Source organism: Eretmochelys imbricata, chromosome 13, assembly GCF_965152235.1.
Source record: "Eretmochelys imbricata isolate rEreImb1 chromosome 13, rEreImb1.hap1, whole genome shotgun sequence".
NCBI lineage: Eukaryota > Metazoa > Chordata > Testudines > Cheloniidae > Eretmochelys > Eretmochelys imbricata.
In genome coordinates, this window is record NC_135584.1 from 7,030,109 (window position 1) to 7,042,158 (window position 12,050).

Consider the following 12,050-nt stretch of genomic DNA (forward strand, 5'->3'; position numbering starts at 1 on the left):
AATTTGCTACATAAATATTTATAATACATAAATATAGACTCTTATGTTCTTCTGCACCCTCTCCCCCACCCCCTACGTATAGGAAGATGTCAAAAGAGAAAATGTGCCTGTTTCTGAAGATTCCTGCACCAAGTTCACAATCAGAGGGATTTTTCTTTTTTCTTTTATTTTACTTTGTGGTGCAATAGTTACCACTAGGCACAGTTTTCAGCCACCTTCCAAAATTGCTTCTGCAGTATTTTCAAATACACATACAGAGCCCTACATTGGTAGATGCAAATCAGATAATTCTGTGCCTAATTATCCAATGCAAGCATGAATGTTTGTATAAAAATTACACAAAATTCCATGTCAAAAAAACTTTGTATTATCAATGCAGTGTTGAAGTTGAGAAATCGAGCACTCAGAAAATGCAGAGCTAAGGTTAAAAGTTCATCCGTAACTTTGCCCCTTCGGGCTGATGCCTTAGTATATAGTTTCTGTTTTATATCATTATAAATAATATGTACTGGGATACTGTGCATGGAAAAATGTTCTTGTATTTCTTCTCAGCGTCAGTTCATATAATTTCAAACCTGCCTTTCCTCTTTTGCCTATACCTCCTTCCTTCACTCTTCTTCTGCTGACATTTCATGTTTTGGTTTTGGAGGGAAGGAGTATATGAAAAATACCATTAAAATAAGAATCTGATCTTGCATTACTTTGCAACCAAAATTCCTAACAGGAATCAATAGGTGTTTGCTTGCCTGGGACCAACAGGGTCTATATTTAAAGCTGCATCGTATAAAATCAAATGTTATATAATTTAATTGTATATAGGAATGTGTGTTTATATATAGAGACAGAATGTAGAATACAAACCTAATATAATTATAAAATGTCCACATATTGAACATTTCCTGTTCTATGTAAAATAATAAATGTATTTATTTATTACAGTAACACCCAAAATATACTAGGGCTTTACCAAATACAGAAGAAGGCACACTTCTGGCCCCAAAGTGTGAAAAATAAATATTGATTCTAGACAAACTAATGTTTAGCTTATTCAATTCATGTTCATAATTCTTAATAACAACTGCAGGGATTTTGCTAAAAAGATGCGTACCCCATTATGACCTTGAAACCTACTACAAATGCACTTTTCACCTTACAAGAGAGGATTAAAAAAACCCAAGAATACATAATCTGAATTAAAGACACTTTCATTTCTGAAACAGAGTTTGTCCCAGACAGTTATGATAAGACGAGACTTTTTGTGGAAACCTCCAGTGGAGTTTCTTATAAGAAAGGACTATATACATTATTACAAATCGTATTTTATGTTACTCATAGGACATAAAGATAATCAGAGAGCTATCTTCATAAACAGAGGGTTATTCATAATCCCTCACATGGCATTTCAATTATCAGTCTGATGACTATGTGACATTATGGATGAGGTTGTGATTAAATTTTCTTGTGTAATGACCCTAAGTAAATCTTTGCAATTTTCATTTTGCTGAGATTTAATATAGATCGGTGGCCTGTTGTTTGGCCCCTGTTTAATCCAAAATCGTTCATTAAATTGGGACCAGTAAACATCTGAGTATTGCGTTTCATGGGCTGCGCTATGAATTTAACATATTAAATCTATGTTCCAGATGGATATAAGCATCTGTTCTCATTATGGTTATTGGTGTTAATCTGAAACCCTGACCTGTTTCTCCTAACATTACACATATTAAATTTGATACAAATATTCAAAAAGACTTTTGACATGAGGGCAGCACGTAGCTAAAATACCTTCACATGCCAAATCTGGGGAAAGGTTAAGTGTAGAATTCTTTGTAAAGGAAAACAACGACAAGAACGTCTTTCTTGCTGTATGGGGGTGTTCAGCACCACAGTGTATAAAACAACTGTTTTATGCTTTCTGACATAAAAAATGCTATGACAGGCCACAGTGGCCAGTTGTATTTTGAACATGCACTTCCAATCACAGGGCAGGAGCCATATTATTTAGGACTTGCCATGTAGCTAATTTGTAAATCTGATTTGTCACTAAATCTCTGCAGAGTACAACCTAGCACTTTACACTGCAGTGTATACACTTGTCAGGCAATGGACAGCTTTCTGTGCTTCATAACCAGTGAACTGAAAGTGAAATTAATCAATGACATCTAAAGATCATTGGGAAAAAGATATTTGTTACAGTACTGTTGAGAGCTTTTCTGCACAGTCTGAGTGATTTGGGTTTATAGCAGCCTCTGCTCAGTATAATGGGAAATTTTAAATGACACACGTTATATTACAGGTAGGCTTAGCAAAATATTATCTCACTGTTATTGTAATTCAAACAATTCCCAGTGTCAGCTCATATCACTTCTAGTCAACCATTGTCTGTCTGATGGATATGACTGTTGAAGAAAGAAAAGCAAAACTGAAGAAATAAAGTACCCTGTTCAACTGTGACTACCAGACTGCAGTTCGGTATCATAGACCAGTGGTTTTCAACCTTTTTTCATTTGCAGACCCCTTAAAAATTTCAAACGGCTGTGCAGACCCCTTTGGAAATCTTAGCCAGAGTCTGCGGATCCTAAGGGCCTGCAGACCACAGCTTGAAAAACACTGTTCTATGGTAACGACAACCTTTCGCGGAACCCTTAGAGTCTGCAGAATCCCAGGGGTCCGCGGACCACAGGTTGAAAACTACTGTCATGGACCATTAAAGTGAAGCTCACTAGAACTCTGAGATGCAATTCAGGTCACAGCATCCAGTTGCTACATCTTAGGGCCTGATTCTATTGTTTTCAGTGGCACTATTCATATAAGTAAAGGGGGTAGAATCGAGTCCTGTATCTCTCTGTGCTTCATTTTATCCCTCTCTAAAATATGTATTATAATAACACTTATATGTATTATGACAGGGCCTAGGGATCCTAATCATGGACCAGGAACCCATTGTGCTGGGTGCTATACAAACAAAGAACAAAAAGAGAGTCCCTGCCCTAAAGACCTTACAAGCTAAGATAAGAGACAACAGATACAGACAGACAAGAGAATACAAGGAAATAATGTGATGATATTAGTCAGAATGGTAGGCTATGGTCTCAGTACACTGGCAGCCTATCCATTGTCAAGATTTCTGTAGGCCTCACAATTGTCTCACAGGGGTGTTCTGAAGATTAATTAATTAATGTTTACGTATTTGTAGGAATCAAGGAAGGAATTGGTACCTCTGCCACAAAAAGTTCTTTACATTTCATTACAGTGTGTCTAGCAGGACACACAGGAGAACGTTAGTAGATCCCAAGTGCCATTGCAATTTTTTTTTTAAACTAACCTTTTGTGAAAGACAAAAGTTCTTACCACAAATTATTTCAATGGAAAATTACCCATAATAAAATGAAATGAAAAGGGATTTTTTTCTCACCTAAAATTTTTGTTACTCATTGTGGTTTTCAAGAGTCTGACCCACAACTTTTGTCTGGAGAGAGCTCACGTCTCTGTCACCTCAGTCATGCATTAGGTCTACAAAATAGAATGTGTGCGTATGTGTGTTTGTGTGCATGTGCGGATTGCTCTCCGTCTCTCAGAAAAGTAGATATCTTTACTAACTGGCCTGTAAACCAAAAGACAGTCCTGATTTTGAACGTCTGCCCTGATGTTGGTCTTTTGCAGGATCAAAACACAAATCCCAGAGATAGAGGTGCTAAAAAGCATTGATTTGCTCAAAGTAAAATTGTAGGCCTGGCTTTTTAAAAGTGACTAGTGATTTTGCGTACCCTGAGTTCCGAGTGCCCATCTTGAGACATCTTTCAAAACCCACCCTCTGAAAATCATGCCCCCTCACAGCCCCTCAAGATGGCACCCAAAATCAATAGTCACTAGGGCTGGTCAAAAAAAATTTTTTTCAACTAAATGACAATTTTCATGGAAAGTGTTTTCTTTCCTCAAATGTTTTCGATTTTTTTTCATTGAAAAACTGTAAACCCCAAACCTTAACCTTTTTTGAGGTTGTGGGGGTTTTTTGTTTTTTTTTGTTGTTGTTTGTTTGTTTTTTTGACAAAAAGTCTGTATTTTCTATAGAAAAGTTCAATGACAATGATTTTTTTTTTGGGGTCTAAATTTTTCACTGGGTGGAAAGAACATATTTTCTAGCCACCTCTACTAGTCACTTTTGAAACTTTAGTCTGATATTTTCAAATTTTTCTGTTTTCAAAGTTAAGTGCCTAAATCCCTTGGGCTATTTTGGAAATCCCAGCCTTAGGCCAGGCTCAGATGTAGCCTCCCAATTCAATGTCTGTACTATATTCAACTGCTGAAGAGGCACTCTGCCCCAGCACCACATCCCTAATCCCAGGCTGGTGCAGAAGGGAGGCCAACGGGTGAGGGGCTAGAGAGTGAGCCTGCCCCACACTCACCCTACGACAGCAGCCCCTCTCCTACAGAACCGAGCTGGGCTCCCTGCTCCAGGCATAGCAACCTGGCAGAGGTGTCACAGAACCACTCAGGTGCCAGGCCAAATCTGAGTGAGTAACAGTCTGACCTGGCGCACTGGGTCGCAGTGCCGCTCAGGTTTGGCTATGTCCCTGTAGCTCTTGTAGTATAGACACAGACTCAGGTTGCCTTGAGATTTGGTGTGGGGTAGGGCTAGTGATCCAAATTTGGGATTATTTCACCATCAGGTTTCTGAAATACGTTTTAGAAGCTGTACAGCAAAATACAGGTAGTTCTAAACACAGAGGTAGACGCAGATGTACCATTTTTATGGGGCAGGCCAGAAGTTTTGACCAAGAGAGTTCAGAGGTGAATACATATCCCAAATGGAAGGGTCCACCACGAGGACTCTTTGCAAGATGGACTGACTTGTAGATTCTGACAAGGCCTCGTTTCTGTGCTCTCTATCTCTTCATTCTTGAGTTGCTTTTTATAATAAAAAATGCACTAAACCTATTTTGTAAATCAGAGGTAATCCCTGTGCTGAGGTAGAAAATAATGTAATCCACAGCTGTTCATACAAAGGCCTGGAGTCTGTTTCCTAAAATTACATTTGCATAGTGATACTAAAATTCTACCAATGTTCTAGATATGGGCCCAATCCCACAAACCCTCATGCATGTGAGTAGCCCCCAAGTGGCCTCAATGGGACTACTCCTCTGGGTAAAGTCTGTGCACATGAGTAAGGGTTCCTAGAATCTAACCCTTTCACAGCAGGGATGGGACAAATGCGCTGAGAAATTTTTGCCCTGAAAAGAAGGAAATCACTCCATCTTGTCATCACCAGTAACCTGACTACCTGCCCAGCCTGGCATCAAAGGAAAAGGGCAGTGCAGGACAGGTTTCTCTTGGCCTCAGAGAGCAGCAATCCCTCAGTCATGTGACATCTCTATGATTTCTTTGGGCTGCACAGAAAAAAGACCAGTCATGAAAACTGTAAGCCCTTTTTTAAACCTGCCAAAAGGTGTGTGATGTAAGGACCTGCTAGGACTGGGGGTCATGAAGATTCTAAACCTGAGCCAAGTAGCACATGGCAGAGTTTACAATCCCAGGGCATTTCACTCTGTCTCAGGCCAAGGGAAAGAACAAAACCATGGGTGCTTCGTGTATGGGGACAGAAATTTTTTAAACTGTGGTTTGTTGGTTAGTCTGGGGATTGGGGTCTCAGGGAAAAGCTGCATTGACCTATGTATTGACGTGGCTGATGTCAAGGGAGGCCCGCTTTCTGAAGCTGGACAAGTTTTTTCCAACTGGATCCCAGGAGTCATGGCCTGTCTGAGTATCCAGACAGTAAGTGGAGTATATTTGTTAGTGCTAACTGGACGGTGCCGATATTGAAGTAATGCTCTACTGGACAGTGGGGAGGGGAATCACACGACAAGCTGTGAAAGCCCTAGATATTATTTAAGCTATGAGACACACCCGGCAGTGAATTTCTGGGTGACTATTGCAGCATTGTGTGGGAAGGCTAAAAGATAAGTGGTGACTTTAACCACTGGAGAAGAGCAATGCCTGTAGTATAATGTGACTAATATGAACAGGGATTTGTACATTAAAATAAAGAAAACAGAGAGATTACTGAGTTAGGGTCACAGTATCTAGAGTCAATCAGAAATAGCCAGCTGTGTCCAGCATTCTACACCCATTTCAGAATGAAAAAAAACCCGCTAATCTCTCAGGTACAGATCCAAGCTCAAGGAATCAAAAAAAAAGCAGTCTTTGTGAAGTGAAAATTTTTATCTATATGGCCTGTTTATATGAGTATTTATAGTCATTTCTATTTGTAGAAGCGGGGGTGGGGGGGGTTGGAACCTTGTCTTTAGCAATCAGGACTACATCCTTCCTGGAAGAGCCATTGTATACATGCAATGGGGCTAATTATCTCCAATGTACTGTGTGATTTAAAAGAGTTTGGTTCACGCAAAGGCCCAGATTGGCTCAACATGCTGCCACGCGGCTCTGTTGGCTGCACTTCAGTCAGGCCCATCTGACTTCAGATCCTAGACCTGACAGTGGGCTTTGGAGGCAGAGGAAAGCATTGTTATCGCAAATCATCTCCTGCAACTCCTGACAGTCACACTGATAGGAAAGTCGGAACAAGGCAATTATAGTACTGCAGCAGGCATACAAGTGCAGCTTGCAGAAGTAAGATGAGATGCTGGCTCTGTGCTGGCTGAAATTATCAATCCTACTTCGTTAGCTCAATGGCAGAATAATCATTTTCTTCTCCCTCCCTCCCCCCCTCCCCGTAACTACTTTGCTGATATGGTTGCACCTTTGGTTGCTCCAGGAATGTGTGCGACAGATTCAATTCAAATGTGTTTACTGTGTGCTTTAACACAAGAGAGCCCGTCAGATTGGGTTTCGTTCTGACCTTAAAATCTGAATCAGAGTTGTGTAAAATGGGGAGGAGACAGGGGCCTTAAAAAGTCAGAGTTGTGTAAGATGGGGAGGGGGTTCAGGTTTGCAAAATAGATGGCAGCGAGCTGGATTTATCAAAGAGATACTGAGGAGTTTGGGGGGGTTTTTTGGTCTGAAGCTCGACGTTGTAAAGGTGACATACTCACAGGACAGGAGGGTGTCAGCCACATAAGTCTAATGACAGCCCAGGCTGGCTGACTTGTAGTACTGCCACACATGGCCATTCCAAGCTGCTGCCCCGAGAATCCTCAGGGTCAGTCTACATCATGGGGAAAGGAGAGTTAGAAGAAATTGGAGTAAACAGCAGTCCTGAGGCTGGCCATCCTCCAGACTCATTTACCTGGGAGACCCACAGTAGCAAACGTGGCACATTTTCAAATTAAAGAAGAAGCTCTCACTGTGCCCATAAGGGTAATGCTTGAAATTCTCTTTGGCCGGTGAAATGAGGCTTTTTAGAAGGGAAGAAGGTTAAGTGGCTGCTCAAGGAAACTATACTGTAGCTTCTAGCACTATGGACCAAAAGATTTTTAATTGCTTGTTAACTACTATTGTTGCACACAAGTTAGCAAAGCTGAAACTGTCCGACATAAATCACATGTATCAGCCCAATAAATCTCCGCTTTAAATGACAGCTTTGCAGCCAGCACTAAATTAGAACGGCCACTGCACAGAACCATAGTTACGACTACTGACTGCAAAACGGTGACGGATCTATTGAGACCAAAACACTTGGCATGCCGCTAATGCCTATCATTACCATGATTGATATAGCCTTCTCTATCACATTTTGCAGTTGTCTACATTTGCAAAGCTTTATTAAATTACCTCGTCTTCCAAACGTTATCCGGCATCATTGGAACTAAATGACCAATAGCAATCACAGTGACAACTTAAGCTTTATCAGCTATAAAGACCTCAAAAACATAAATAAGAAAAGGCTTGGATTTTTGTGACATTTTTCTAGCTAGAGATTCCAGTCCAGAGTCTAAATCTTAATAGAGAATTACCTTGGTTATGACTAACGTTTTTATGCTTTGCATTTTCTGGGAAAAGTGCATCACACAAGTCATGGAAAGAGAGGCTGTAGGAAGTGGCCATACCCATTTAAATGTACAAATAAATATACATGAATAAAAATTCAGAGAGTAACTAACAATGTTCCTATGTACAGTAACATAAATCACATCCCATGATATTTCACTATTGTAATCCTTGGTCTTATGTACTCCATTTCCACCATTCAGTTACCATCTTTTGTCTAATCAAGGTCCTAATCCTGCTCAGATGGGGTCCTCACTGACATAAAGGTCCCCTCAGGCAGACCTAATTGCAGGCTCAGGGCCTCAGATTTTAAGCTCCTGAAGGCCAGAATGTCATTTTGTTTATTTGTTTCTCTCTCACACTCACTCTCTTTACATTGCTCAGTACCATGGTATCAGTCTGGGTGTCTACAAAAAGTGTTGGAAACCCAAGGAACAGACTAAAAAATAAGTTTTCTCACAGAATGCCAACATGTCAAACATGGAAATAAAAATAACTAGCAAAGTAAAGACATGGGACCAGAACCTCTCGTCTGGCCAAGTTGCTTTCAGTGCAGGGCCTGAGGCGGGTAAGGAATGGAGGCTCACACACTGTGACTGCAGCAGCCTTATGCTGTCAGGTGGTCTTGTGAACAGCCTGCTGCATGGGGACCAGGAGGGCCCGGGTTCTGTTCCTGGCTCTGTGACCTTGGGCAAGTCATTTCACCTGTCTGTGACTGTATTTCCCCTCCCACCCTTTGTCTGTTGTGTTTAGTTAGATTGTAAGCCTCTCAGGGCAGGAACTATCTTCCACTATGGGCAAATACAGCACCTAGCAGAAGAGGGTCCTGACTTTGATATCTAGGCAGTACTGTGATACAAATGACAATAGTAATGTGCTTTCTATCACTCAGGAACTAGTAGGATCAAGGCCTTTGTGCTTCTTTTAATACATTATAACTGAAAAGATTTGGTATCCATTTGCAGAGCCCTTGTGGGCGTGGGGTTAGCTTTATGATCCCCTTTGAAAGTGTTCCCCTTAACCTACCTTTAACTACAGCTGTGGTAACAGGTGCCATAACATTATACTCTACCCTGCTGAAACACCTGTCTTCACAGAGACTGTAGGAGTGCGAATATACAGATATATTGATTCTATAAATCCCCTGATATTATCTTTTATTGGTAGTAATAAATGTCCATATTAATTAACTTAATGGTTTTAACTGCAGTAATGACTTTGTATTAAACTAGTGCACATTTCATGTCCCATATAAAAGCTGCAATAATAAAATTTGTCTGTGGTATTTTTTTGTAGCTTCCATTGTTCTGAAACAAAGAAAACCCACTGCTAGAATGTTCCAAATTCTTAGATCAGGAGATGAATGAAGTTTGGATTAAACTACTTTCATTTAAAAATGAAAGTATATCAAATTTCAGAAGGTTTTCAGACAATCACTGATCAAAATGAAAATTGTACAATGAAACCGGAGCTGAGCAAATACTTCTTCCCCACCCTACCCCCCTCACACACACTATCTTTGTGCAAATAAACCAGTGAATTTGATACAATAGTATTCACAGTGCTCTGTCATACGCTGTTTGGGAACATTCTGGTTTATCCTCATGAATGTCTGAAAGGAGCTCCTATTTGCAGGAATACTTTTGATCATGTGTGAGTACATGTGTTTGAGTGTAACAATGTGTATGTGTGCCAGACAATATAAACGTCACAGTCGTCCAGTCAGCGAGCAGAGACAGTACCATGTGACTTTGATGACCAATGATGAATAGCGAATACTAAATGCATTCTCACATCAGTTTATGTGCATCCCATACACTGAAATTCATTTGCACACTACTATGAACAGAGGACAAATTTGTTAAAAATCTGTGGCAAATTGATGAACAGACAAAAAAGGCTAAAATTCATCAAATAAATTGAATATTTTGACTAGCCCTAAATGGAACCATGTTTGAGCTACTCTACTCTTGCCTTGTTCTAACTGGAGCAAAGAATTTACACAAGCAAAAGAAATAAATCTAAAGAGGCCATATTTCACTTCAATACATGAAAAACATCTGTGGGTACAGTTTGGAGGGAAATGTACAAACACCCCATCCCATCACCTGCAGTTTGTGTGTGCAAGTCCAGCTTTTGGCTGATGCCAGGGGATGCACACACAACAGAAGCTTACCAAACATTGGGTCCAAACACTAGTAACGGAACCAGTGCTTAAGCAAAGTTTACAAAATGATAAAGAACAAGTGGTTACTCATGTTGTATCTTGATATAGTTTTGATATCTTTAATATAACTCTTAATGCACATTTGTTTTCTTAAGCTATGCAAAAAATACTTTGGGCCAGATTCTCAGGTGGTATAAATCAGAGTCACTCCATTTACACCAGCTGATGAACTGGCTTAGATTTTTTAAATGTGATTATTCTGCTCTTCCCAACTTTATAAACAGATACACAAACGGATGAATAGGCAGATGCTTCTATATCACGTACATTTTATACAGTATTCCTAGATAATTGTTAGGGAAGAATAGGCATTAAGTCTCTTAGCATCCAAGGCTAGCCACCACCCTTTCTTAGGAATCATGATTTATTTTCTATGACCAAACTGACGCATCTCATAACTTAGAATGGAAACATTTCTGGAACCAGTTTAACCTATGTGCAAATCAATTACACTTGAATTGGGAGATGAAAATGAAATTCACCATAGGGGAAGGTCAACAAATGAACTGCAAAACAAAATGCTTAAAGTGGTTCTTTGTGTCAGCATCCACAAAGCATTCAGAATAAATGTTTTTCTTAATATCTCATTAATTACAACAGAGAACTACAAAGATCATGTCTTAGCTTTTGTCTTAGATCAGTCGTTCCCAAACTAGGGGCGCCGCTTGTTCAGGGAAGCCCCTGGCGGGCCGGGCCAGTTTGTTTACCTGCCGCGTCCGCAGGTTTGGCCGATCGCAGCTCCCAGTGGCCGTGGTTCACCGTTCTCGGCCAATGGGAGCCGCAGGAAGCGGCATGGGCCGAGGGACGTGCTGGCTGCTGCTTCTCGCAGCCCCCATTGGCCTGGAGCGGCGAACCGCGGCCACTGGGAGTTGTGATCAGCCGAACCTGAGGACGCGGCAGGTAAACAAACCGGCCCGGCCCGCCAGGGGCTTTCCCTGAGCAAGCAGCGCCCCTAGTTTGGGAACCACTGTCTTAGATGTATTCATCATGTCTTACATTTTGCAACATGGGAGCTTCCTGTCTTTGTTCATAAGCTGAACAGTTATACCTTTTAACAGAGTTCCTGCTCGCTTTAAAAGTTCTAACGTAAGTCTGTTAAAATAAAGAAATTATAAAGAATTCTCACTGACAAATCAAACTAAAATACAAAGTGAATACAGCTCAAGAAAGAGCTTTTGAGAGAACGGAAAATGAGTAACTAAAATAACTTTGTATCCTGTTATGTGATCTGGAACTCAAAAGGGTGCAAATTAAACACAAAAATGTATACAGGCCTGATTTTTAAACAAGTTAGGCGTTCAATTGCATGTCTAATTTGCACATGCAGAATGCAACCCCAACCATCTTGGCTAGCAGCTATTGATGGACCTATCCTTCATGAACTTACCTAATTCTTTTTTAACCCAGTTATACTTTCCGCCTTCACAAAATCTCCTGGCAAGGAGTTCCATGCTTGACTGTGTATCGTGTGAAGAAGTACTTCATTATGTTGGTTTTAAATCTCCTGCCTATTAATTTCATTGTGTGACCCCTGGTTCATGTGTTATGGGAAGGGGTAAATAACACTTTTTCATTCCCCCCCCACCAGTCATGATTTTATAGACCTCTGTCATATCCCCCCTTAGTTGTCGCTTTTCGAAGATGAATGGTCCCAGTTTTTTTAATCTCTCCTATGGAGGTTGTTCCATATCCCTAATCATTTTTGTTGCCCTTCGCTGTACGTTTTCCAATTCTAATACATCTTTTTTGAAATGGGGTGGCCAGAACTGCATGCACTATTCAAGGTGTGGGCTACCATGGCTTTATATAGTGGCATTATGAGATTTTCTGTCTTATTATCTATCCCCTTCCTAATGATTCCTCACACTCTGTTGGCTTT